Here is an 11,612-nt window from a genome sequence, read left to right as displayed (position 1 = left end):
CAAATTGAACCTAAAGAATGACACTAGAATTGGATTAATAAAACCAAAACAGTACTACTGGAATTTTGAGGTACCAAATGTGTGACTTAAAATATTTATGTTGAGCTGTATAGTTCAAATTTGAATTTGAAATTTAGATCACAAACAGTTCAAGATCTTATCTAAATTTTGGCGATGGAATCACACCAAAACAATGCACCAATTAATTTTGATAAATTTTTCAAATTTGATGCCACTTCACTGTTTTTTTTTTCACGCCAGAATTGCACACTGATTGTATTTGATTTATCATTTTTTTTTCTATTTTGAATTTTGATTCACTGTTTTTTTTTTCAATTTTTTTCTAACACTTAAATCTGTTCAAATTCAGAATTTCACAATTTTTCATCAACGAAATTAAATTCTATAAACAAAAACAGCCAGCACAAATTCAACAAAAACAGAGGAAGCCTAATCTAGAATTAAAAACAGTTTTGAGAAACTTCAAAAACACAATAGAATTTATGTATAGGAACTTGTGTGGATCTAGGACACAAGCATGAAATCAAATCTAAAATTAAAAATGCACCAAAGGATCAAACATAGATTTATAAAACTGGACTCAAGTTTAAAATCAAACAACCAAAATTATCAAGAAAGGTACTACATAGAATTGATGACAATTTAGGAGAAACATGACTTGAAGAAACATATATGGATTCAAAAATCAAAATGACTCAAATCAACACAATATGAACCGATTAAAATTGCAAGAAAGACTCAAATAAAGAAAAATTAAAATAGCAACACAAAACTATATGGAATCCTACACAAAATTGCACAAGGATTGCTCAAGAACAATTAAGCACAATGCACCGATTAGAATTTCCAAACAACACACCAAATCATATTAAAAATTCAAAAATAGCAAGACAAGACGGAGATTAAGAACAATACGAAATCCAGAATCAAACACAAAAATTAAGATGAAAAGAAGAAGGCACACTTAGCTCTTGAAGAACCATAGCTCATGATGCCAAATGATGGAAGTGTGCCTTCATCCGTTGTGATTTCTTTGGTGGATTGGCAGAAGCTTATGAAAAAGGCGTGCAAGGACCTCCTGAGAGGTGTGGACTCCTTGAAGGTGCATGTAATGTATGGAAGGTGAGTGGTTCGGTCGGCTCACTTGGAAGGTGAAGGTTGAAGACTAAGCTTGCATATCCTAGAGAGGAAGTAGACAAGAGTGACATATTGGCACAAGAATTTGGCAGCAATTTCACTCTATGATTAATCTTACCAAATGAGAGCCAAGCACCTCAATTTATATGAGAGAGGGCTGAACATTTTGGAGCCAAAAGTTTAAAATTCAAAATAAAACTCTCCAATGAAAAGGTGCCATGTGGAGTCATGCTTTCCATGTTTAGCTCACACCTTCCATGCTAAATCCTCTCCACTCTTATTTTTCCATGTGGACATCCATATGCTCCATGCCAAGGTATTTTCGATTCTCCAATATATCCTAGACGTTTTAGGGTTACATTGGGCTCAAAGAAGCCCAATTGTTACCCTAACTAGTCACTTTTAACCTTAACTAGTCATATTTTACTCTTGGCCCAAATACAAGCCCAAAAACCTATACTACTTGACCCATTTATTTGGTCCAATTATTTTATGCTACTAGGCCCAATACATGGCCCATGAAATCCTAAACAACTTTATACAATTTATTTAGGCTTCTTCTTCCTGCACCCCCACATTTTTCTTCTTGCACCCCACAATTTTAAAAATTCCAACATTACCCTTAACCTAAAATTTGAAAAGGGCACCGTTCTGCATTTCCACCATCACTGATCATCTTTATCCTTGGGTATCAACTGCAATGTCAAATTTAAATAAAGTTTACTACAAAACACTACAAAACCTAGTATAATTGTTGACCCAAACACTAAATAAAATTTAAATATAATACCAAGCAAAACACTACAAAACCTTTAGCCAATATAATTGTTGTTTACTAATTTGAGTAACACAAACACAAACAACAACTCATTATTTCGGACACATCAATCCAGTACAATACCGGATCCATAAATTCGGAAGCTTACCGGATCCCGAAATCCAAAACATTCCCAGAATCAGAAATTGGGGATTTTACCAGATCCATAAGTTCGAAATGTGAAAAATTGATTACGGAAACATAAATCCATGGAAAAAACGGATCTGTAAATCCGAAAAACAAAGAAATTTACTTACCTCTTTGTGAAGATTGAAAGAAAAATGTTGTGGAGGTGTCGCTGCTATGCTGCTCTGGGAGAGGAAGAAAAACGCTGCGCAAATGAGAAAATGTTGACCAGTCCACAGAAACCCAGTCTTCTTGTGTTCTTCTGGCCAAAGCTCTAGTTTATGTTTTGATGACTTGGAGGTCTTCTTGGATATGTTTGTACATTCCTTCACCCTAGAGTTGTCCTCTTGATTGGGCCTACAAAAATAAACAAAAGCCCAATTAGACCCATATTTGCAATTAAATCAATAAAAAACCTCTAGGTCTTCATCCTCCTTATTATATGGTTGTGTGAGGCTGGACGATTTCCATCAATTTGGGCTTGTATTTGGGCCACAAATAGAATTGAATTAGGTTAAGGTTCCTAAACCTAATTAGGGTAATTAGAGTTTAATCGAGTTCAATTATCTTAAACCCTAGCATGGTTAGATGTGGGATTTACACGCCTAGGTTCAACATGTTAAACATGTTGCCATCATACTTGCAATGTGACTAAGAATAAGCCCCAATTTTGAATTTAAATCACCCTGCAAATTGCCTTGTATTTGGCCGACCATTTCACCTAAATAAAGGTGTAAGGCATTGTATTTTTCAAATCAATGAATATAGAGTTATGCTGCCAATTTTCATGCTAATAGCTCTCTTTGTCTAGCCTCTCTAGGATAGACACCTTGTTGATTTATTCCATCTTTCTCTAAGTGATTAGGCCTCGCCTATCATTCAACCTACACCTCGCGGCAACTCCAAGGATACATGGCTGCTTAGAAGTTCTTCCTTGATTCGTTCATCCATTGTGCTTCCGCCAACCTCATTCAATTGGCACAACCTAGCTAAATTAAGATGGCTTCCATCTTGAGTATCCAAAACCCGAAGTTGTTCTCCCCAAAAAACTTCTCTATGTCAAACTTGGTGGTCATTTTTTTATCTTCTTGACTTTCATTTCTTTTTCTCACAGACGACACCAATTGTCGTGTTCTCAACAATAACAAAGCAAGAAAACATTTTATTGATAACAAAATATCTGTATACAAAGAACTCTCGCACAATGGTGTTTTTACAAAGATCGCAAGAACTCTATATATAGACTTAAACTTGAAAAAGTAACAGAAGACCATTCAAAACAAAAAAAGAAAAACATTTTTCTCAACACTAAAAACATTAACTTGTCTGAACAATATCAAATGATCTCTAATAGACAGTTTTTTTTCCTTCACATGAGACAGTTTAACCATCAGAGTAAGCTATTATATTTAGAGTCAATCATTACCATATATATATGTTTGTCAATAATAAATGGTATCAGATGAATAAAATTAAGAGTCCCACACCCACTAAATTATAAAATAAATTTGTAAAAGCTTATCTATGTTGATTTATTGAATAATGCTCTCAGCTAATAGGATCATTTATTTATTTAGTGCTTTTGTCCCTCTAACAAAACAATAGGACAAAAAAGTATTTGAGTTTTGTGTGATTTAATCTTTTAATATCTTTTGTTAATTTATTCTACCTAATTTTAAGAAATTTTGAAATGTTCTTATGATGTTGAATTATGTTAAAGTATTGTTCATTTTGAAAGACGCATAGTTATTTGCATATGGTATTGCCATTTTCTAATGGAAAGTGGAAGATAGACACGTGAGCATGCTTCTTTAATTTTTTTACAGTAATGAAAAAACAGTTAATACAATTAAAAAGTAATTACCATAACATTTAAGATTACAAATAATGACCATAACGTTGAAAATAAAACTGTAAAAAATGTATATACTAAAAAACTAATTATAAAAGTATATCATATGTATTAATAGTAATAAGTGAGGTGTAGTGTTGAACTTAACATTTTGTTAAATCAAATGTAACATATATGAAATGAAAACAACGTTGTTCATCTGTTAGTGTTTTACATGAGAGATAATTACAAGTTGATTTGATCCATGAACATCTTTTTGTTAATGAATTTTTACAAACTTTATAAGATGTTGAATTGTTTAGTATTCTATGTGTCTGCACTTCACTAATAAGACACTAAATCTTAATATCTTCAAATAATTTTGATTAGTTACAATTAATATTTAATTCGATTTTTTTGAATCTTTTGTAATTATGATTTGTAAAACTTTTGTTTCCTTTTCACTTAATAATTATAATTCTTTATTATGCTATGTAATACCATTGACATTCCATTTAGGAACTTTGAGTCTCCACCGATGACAATGCTTTATAAAGAAACAAAATAAAAAATGAGGCGCATTAGTTACCCTATTTTCCAAAATCAAATCATATATTATACACCAAAATTCCTCAAAACATATGGTCAAAGTCATACTCTAAATTTTGTCAAATTCAAAATAATAATAAATTAAATTTCTTTTCAGAATAATGACTAGGAGGAATAAAAAACAGAGAACATTTGGTACTGAATTTTTTCTAGCTTTTGAGAGCATGTTATAGTATAATATTTCATTATCTGGCTTGCTTTTTTTTTTTTTTTTAAGAAAAACTATATTTTATTGAAATTTCCTTTATCATTATTTTTAGAATTTACTGTATCACTATTACTAAATTTTTTGAAACCGTAAAAAAATTAATAAAATAATGTCATTAGTAACAGAGTCTTAATTTTCTTGTATCTTTCTTGCCATAACTCTAGTGATTGGTCCTGAAGTGGGATCTCTGCCACCATCATGTCCCTCTTGAAGAGGATTTGTCCTCAAATCACATGTCAGTGCCTCATCAATTGTACTACCTACAAAAGGTGTTAGATCTATAACATTAAAGGTAGCATGCACTCCATATTCCTCAAGCAGGTCTAATTGATATGCATTATTATTGATTTTCATGAGAACTTGGAAAATACCATCTCCATAGGGACTAAGCTTAGACTTCCTTTGGCTAGGGAATCTATCTTTTCTAAGGTGAAGCCAAACTCAGTCTCCCTCTTCCCCTTATTGTTATGTTTTATATATTTCTCAGTTTGTTTTTGTATTTGATCTTTAATCTTCTCATGTAATTTCTTAACAAACTCAGCTTTTGTTATCCCTTCCTTATGCACAAACTATCGTGGATTAGGAAAAGGTAGCAAATCCAAGGGAGTGTGAGGATTAAATCCATATATAGCCTCAAATGGAAAAATATTAGTAGTCTTAGGGACCACTATATTATATGCAAACTCAATATGAGGAAGATACTCATCCAAATATTTTTGGTTCCCTTTCATGACCAACCTAAGCATAGTTGATAGATATCTATTTACAACCTTGGTTTGTCCATCCGTTTGAGGATGACAAGAGGTTGAAAAATTCAACTTAGTTCCTAGCCTTTCCCGGAGAGTTCTCCAAAAGTGGCCAACAAATTTAAGATCTCTATTTGAAACTGTGGTCTTAGGTAGACCATGAAATCTTACCACTTCTCTAAAGAACAACTTAGAGATGTTATTAGCATCATCCACTTTATGATAGGGTATAAAATGAGCCATCTTGCTAGACCTATCCACTAACACGAAGATGGAATCAAAACTTTTTTGTGTCCTAGGAAGCTCTAAAATGAAATCCATGCTATTTTCTTCCCATGGAGCACAAGAAAAAGGTAAAGGAGTGTAAAGACCATGAGGCATTGTCTTAGATTTAACTTTTAAACAAGAAATGCATCTATGACAATGTCTTCGAACTTATTTTTTCATGTCCGACCAAAAGAATTTTCCTTTTAAAAGCTCAAGAGTTTTATCAACTCCAAAATGGCCCGTGAGACCTCCTTCATGTGACTCTTTTACAAGGAGTTTTCTATGTGTTCCTTGAAATATACAAAGTTTTCCTTCTTTAAATAAATACCCCTCAGAAACATAAAAGTCTCCTTGTGCTTTATGTTTACAACTAGAAAAAATTGGTGCAAAATTCAGATCATTTTCATAAATCTCAGTTATGTTTTCAAATCCAAGAATTTGGGCTCCAATAGAAAAGAGGACATGTCTACGAGATAGAGCATTTCCCACAATATTAGTATTGTTCTTCTTGTATTTGATAACATATGGAAATTGTTCTAGAAATTCCATCCATTTTGCATGTATTTTGTTCAAATTATGTTGACCCTTCAAATATTTCCAAGACTCGTGATCACTATGAATAACAAATTCTTTTGAGACAAAGTAGTGTTCCCAAGTCTGCAAGGTCCTCATAAGTGCATAAAGCTCTTTATCATAGGTGGGTATTTAAGGGCCTCATATCTCCATATGCAATTGGGTGTTCACCCTGCAATGACACTGCACCTATGCCTACTCCTGATGCATCACACTCTAGCTCAAAAGTTTTTGAAAAGTTTGGTAAAGCTAGAATGGGTGCATTAGTGAGTTGAGTTTTCAACCTTCGACAGACTTGCTCATATTTCTTTGTCCAATAGAATGGAGTGTCTTTCTTCACTAACTCATTGAGTGGTGAAGCTAGACTTGAGAATTTGGGAACAATTCTTTGTATAAAAGTTGGCTAAACCATGAAATCTCCTAACATCTCCTACACTCTGCGGGGTTGGCAACTCTTGGATGACTTTGATTTTCTCGGGGTCAACATGAACCCCATTTTTGTTAACAATGAATCCTAAAATCACTACACTATCAACACAAAAAGAACATTTATCTACATTAGCAAACAAATTATTATTCCAAAGAACTAATAAGACTTCCCTAAGATGACATAGGTGAGACTCTAAACTCTTATTATACACTACTACATATTTACCTATATAATCCCTAAGGACATGATTCATAAGCCTTATGAAGGTGTTAGATGCACTAGTGAGTCCAAAAGGCATCACTAACTACCCATATAGTCCAAACTTGTTCTTAAAAGCAGTTTTCCATTCATCACCCTCTTTGATTCTTATTTGGTGATAACCACTTTTGAGATCAATCTTGGAAAATATTGTGGACCCATGCAATTCATCAAGCATATCATCATGTCTAGGAATATGATGACTGTATTTGATGGTGATATTATTGATGGCTCTACAGTCACAACACATTCTCCACTTGCTATCTTTCTTAGGCACCAACAAAACAAGTACAACACAAGGACTTGGGCTTTTTTGGACCCAACCCTTCTCCAAAAATTCTTGAACTTGGGATTCTATCTCCTTAGTCTCTTCAGGATTAGTCATGTATGTCGGTCTATTTGGTAGACTAGCTCTCGGTACTAAATCAATTTGATATTCTATACCCTGAAAGGTGGAAGTCCAGTTGGTCCTTCCTTAGAGAATACAACATCAAATTCCTTTATAAGGCTTTTGACTTTAGGAGGTAGAATACTAGATTCTGAAAGGGTGGCAGTGCATGTAAGTGTTCCTTTACAAATAAGGTTGTTCAGATAAAAGTATTTTTTTCAACTTCATTCTTTTCAAGATTTTGTTCTATCTGAATGACCTTATGGGAAGGAGCATTCTTCTCCCATTCCTCAGCATTGTCCCAGAGGACTATCCCTTGATTTTCGATTTTTTTTCTCACTTTGTCTTTTCATTTTCATTTGTACTTGGTCCTTTATCACTTGTGAAGGTGTTAAAGGATAAAGTACAAACTTTTTCTCCTTATGGGTAAAATTAATATTGTTGGTAAGACCATTATGGGAGGTTTTCTTATCAAATTGCCATGGTTTCAATAAGATGTGGCAGGCTTCCATGGGTACTACATCACATAAAACATTATCTTTATAGTTCCCCACATAAAGGTTGACTTTTACTTGCTTATCTGCAGTTAAATCCCCATCTTTATTCGTCCATTGCAATTTATAAGGTTTTGGGTGGGGTATAACTTGTAGATCAAGCTTTTCAACCAACCTAATGCTATAACAATTGCAACAAGAACCACTATCCACAATGAGAGAACAAGTATTTTCTAAAATTTTACATCTTTCATGAAAGATGTTCTCTCTTTGTGTTTCATGCTTTATGCTAGGTTGATTGTTGAGGGTTCTTCTAATCATCAATAATTATCCCTCACAAGGATATGCCCCCTCACGCTTTTCTTTTTCTTTTCCCCCACTAGACTCATTTTCTTGACTACTATATTCATCTTTGCCCATTAGGATCGTGGTTCTCCTATTTGGACATTGGGATGCTATATGACCTCTACCAAGACATTTGTGTTGGGTCTATTAATGTCTAAGTTCAAGAGGGGAGGGGTGAATTGAACATATAAAATTTTCGCAAACACACACTGTTTTCAGTATATCAGAGGTAAAAGAACAAATTGATTTTAGAATGAACAGATTGATTCTTCAAAACAGTCTAACACAAACAGAATTGCACCAGATTGGGATTAAGACCAGATAGTGAAAGATAGCTAAATCAGATTGGTTCACTTTTAACAGTTTTGAAGAACACACACTATACCAAAAGAACAATCAAATTTATTCAACCCAAAGCTTTAAAGACAATGAATCTTTTACATGAATTTTATGAAGAAACCTATTGGTTCTTAATTCAATTACAAACTTATATTCAAAAGCTTTGTTTATGATTAGAGAACTTTTCCAGATTAAGAAGAACAGTTTTTATTAAGCCCATAATTTTAGATTTGATTTCAAATGAACAGATTTCGTTCTTGACAGAATTAAGCAAAACCAGAAACAAGTGCAGGGATGAGAAGAGAAACACAAGAGAGTTTTTATACTGGTTCACTCATCAAGAGCTACGTCCAGTTCACCTTACTCCAAGGTGGAATCCACTAAAACAGATACAATCAATTACAACATACACAGCAGTTCTTGAACCCTTCAAGAACTTCAACAAACAATGCTGAAAAACACTATTCCAGCACACCTTGCACTCCAAGAAACCCTATCAAGAGTGACTAACACTTATACCTATTACAAGAATGAATAAGGGAAAGATTACACCTGAGATTGTGTTACAAGAACATAAACCAGTTGTTCTATTTGCTCCAAGACAGTACTAACACCTTCATCTAGCACAAGGTTCTTCAAGAACAAGCTCACATGTATTTCTCTTTTGAAAAACCTTTGCAAAACCTTTTCAATTCTCTTTTTCACACACGAAATGTTGTATCTCTGTCAAAACTATGATTGTTCAGCATCCCTTCATGTGAGAAGGGCATTTTATTTTATAGAGAGCAGTTTCTAACCACTTTTCAAAAAACAGTTTTAGAGCAGTTTTAAAAACAACAGATTGATTTTATAAACAACAGGTTAAATGTTAACAAAACTGCCAGCTCAACTTAACTGAAATAACAGACTGAGCTTTACCTTTGGTGCCCTAATAGAATTTCGAAAAGCCTTTCAACATAGCAAAAATAAACCTATTGTTTCTCAAGAAAACAAATTTATTTTTGTACTGAATGAAACCTTTTAAGAAAACTCTAAAAAGCTTTTCCAAAACCATTTAACCACATCATGAGCTTGATCTTACTACCTTGATTTGGCATCTAGGATGGGTCATGCAGCAAAAGGCAACCTTGAATACACACAAGCCTAAAATACAGAATCATCTAAGACACATTGCAACCCTCAAAGCAAACTAGCTAAAGACTACATCAAACACACCAATGCAAGGTAGAGATGAGCTTCATCCATCTCCAACAATCTCCCCCTGTTTGATGGAGACAAAAACCCCTTTGTTTTGCATACTTGATGATCAAAACTGCACTGTACTAGCTTCCAAGCAAACTGCACAACAACATTTAAAGATAAAACCAAAATATAACAGTATATGAGTTTTGTGCTACCTCCCTGCAGCTTGAGCCAAATCATCAACTTATGTGAGCAATCTTTCATCTGTCCTTCTCCCCCTTTGGGTTCATCAAACAAAGTAGAACATTGAATAAAAGAAGCACACCATAGACATGCATAACAGTTCGAACTAAAACCAGTTTATAGGTCCATTACAAACCAAAACAGAATGAAACCAGTGCAGAAAAAAAAGACAGAAAACCCAATTGTTCAACAAGACCTAAAGGATAAAAACTTTGAAAAGATCACTTGTTATAGTGGTAGAGCTCGGCTAGCTACTCCTGAACTCCTTCAATTTGGTCATCCAAGTGTTGAAACCTGGCTTGAGTCATCTCATAGTATTCCTTTTGGTCGTATGTGAGTGTATCCAGTCTGCTTAGAACTTGCCTTTCGAACATGGATAGAGGTTCACCTTTATGCACAGGTTCCTGATATGCAACCAATGCATTATGGCTTGTAGCAGCAACATCCTCATTTGCGAAGGAGTGAACTGGTGACTCATCCATGTGTTGCAAACCATCAACATTTTCTTCTTCTTCATTTCCTGGATTAGCTGCTTCATTCTCAGCTCTATTTGCAGCATTCCTTCTAAAAATCTAGCTGTCTTCCTCCTTTTGGAACCCCATTTCCAAGAGAGTGGAATTGTCTATTTCACTTGCTGCCTTAATTGATGGCATTTCATGAAGGTCTTCTTGAATCATATGAGAAAAAGTGGTGCGGAAGCTATGAAGGTGTGTGAGCAAGATCCTCCTAAGAGTGGTGTTGATCTTGAAGGTGCATGATATGTATGAAGCTAGGGAGATTCGGCCAACCCAAGGAGAGGTGAAGAAGATGAAGGTTAGAGCTTAGAATTCTAGGGAGAAGCAAAGCTTGGCACAAAATGGCAGCATAACTTTACTCACAATAAACTTGCAAATACAAGGTGTAGGCCTCCCTATTTATAAGCTATTTGGCCGTAAGTTTTAAGCTAATGCCTAATGAAATGAAAACCAAATTAAATGCAATTCACAAAGCCATGTGCCATGTGCTCATGACTGGACACACCTAGAGAGTTTCTAGAATGTTTCACTCAAATATGCTTTCTACACTACTCTAATTACTAAGCACCCCTAATGGGCCTTTATGCAACATGTACAAAGCTTTCTCCCTTCCATCCGTGGCTTCATTCAATTGGGCTTGAATATGCTTAGCCATTGACCTTGTGATAGGTCCTAGATGGTCTAGGTCTCCTCCTAGACGCTCCATGGGTAGCCTTTCCTCTTCACGTCCTAGACGCTCCATCCTTCTAGCTAGACGCTCATCATGGTCTAGACGCTCTTCATGGTCTAGTGTTGGGCTTTGGCTTTCATGGTTAGATGTGCTTGGCCCTCTTCCATCATCCCCTCCCCCTTGGAAAGGATTTGTCCTCAAATCCAGCTCGTCATCGTCATTGGTACCTACAAATGGAGAAAGGTCAATTACATTAAAAGTGTCATGTACTCCATATTCAAGAGGTAGGTCCAATTTATATGCATTGTTATTGACTCGCTTGAGGAATTGAAAGGGTCCATCACCTCGGGGACTTAGTTTGGACTTCCTTTGAGTTGGAAATCTATCTTTGCGAAGGTGAAGCCAAACTAAGT

At 34.7% G+C, this 11,612-nt stretch overlaps 1 pseudogene; it reads right to left on the bottom strand.

The window, feature by feature from the left end:
- Positions 1–5,930: 5,930 nt before the first annotated feature.
- Positions 5,931–8,325, bottom strand: LOC150027528 (uncharacterized; annotated as a pseudogene).
- Positions 8,326–11,612: the final 3,287 nt, after the last annotated feature.

Source organism: Phaseolus vulgaris, chromosome 5 (genome assembly GCF_051622355.1).
Source record: "Phaseolus vulgaris cultivar YP4 chromosome 5, ASM5162235v1, whole genome shotgun sequence".
In the NCBI taxonomy this organism is placed as follows: domain Eukaryota; kingdom Viridiplantae; phylum Streptophyta; class Magnoliopsida; order Fabales; family Fabaceae; genus Phaseolus; species Phaseolus vulgaris.
The sequence above is the reverse complement of the archived record's forward strand: the minus strand, read 5'-3'. Positions and strand labels throughout refer to the sequence as shown.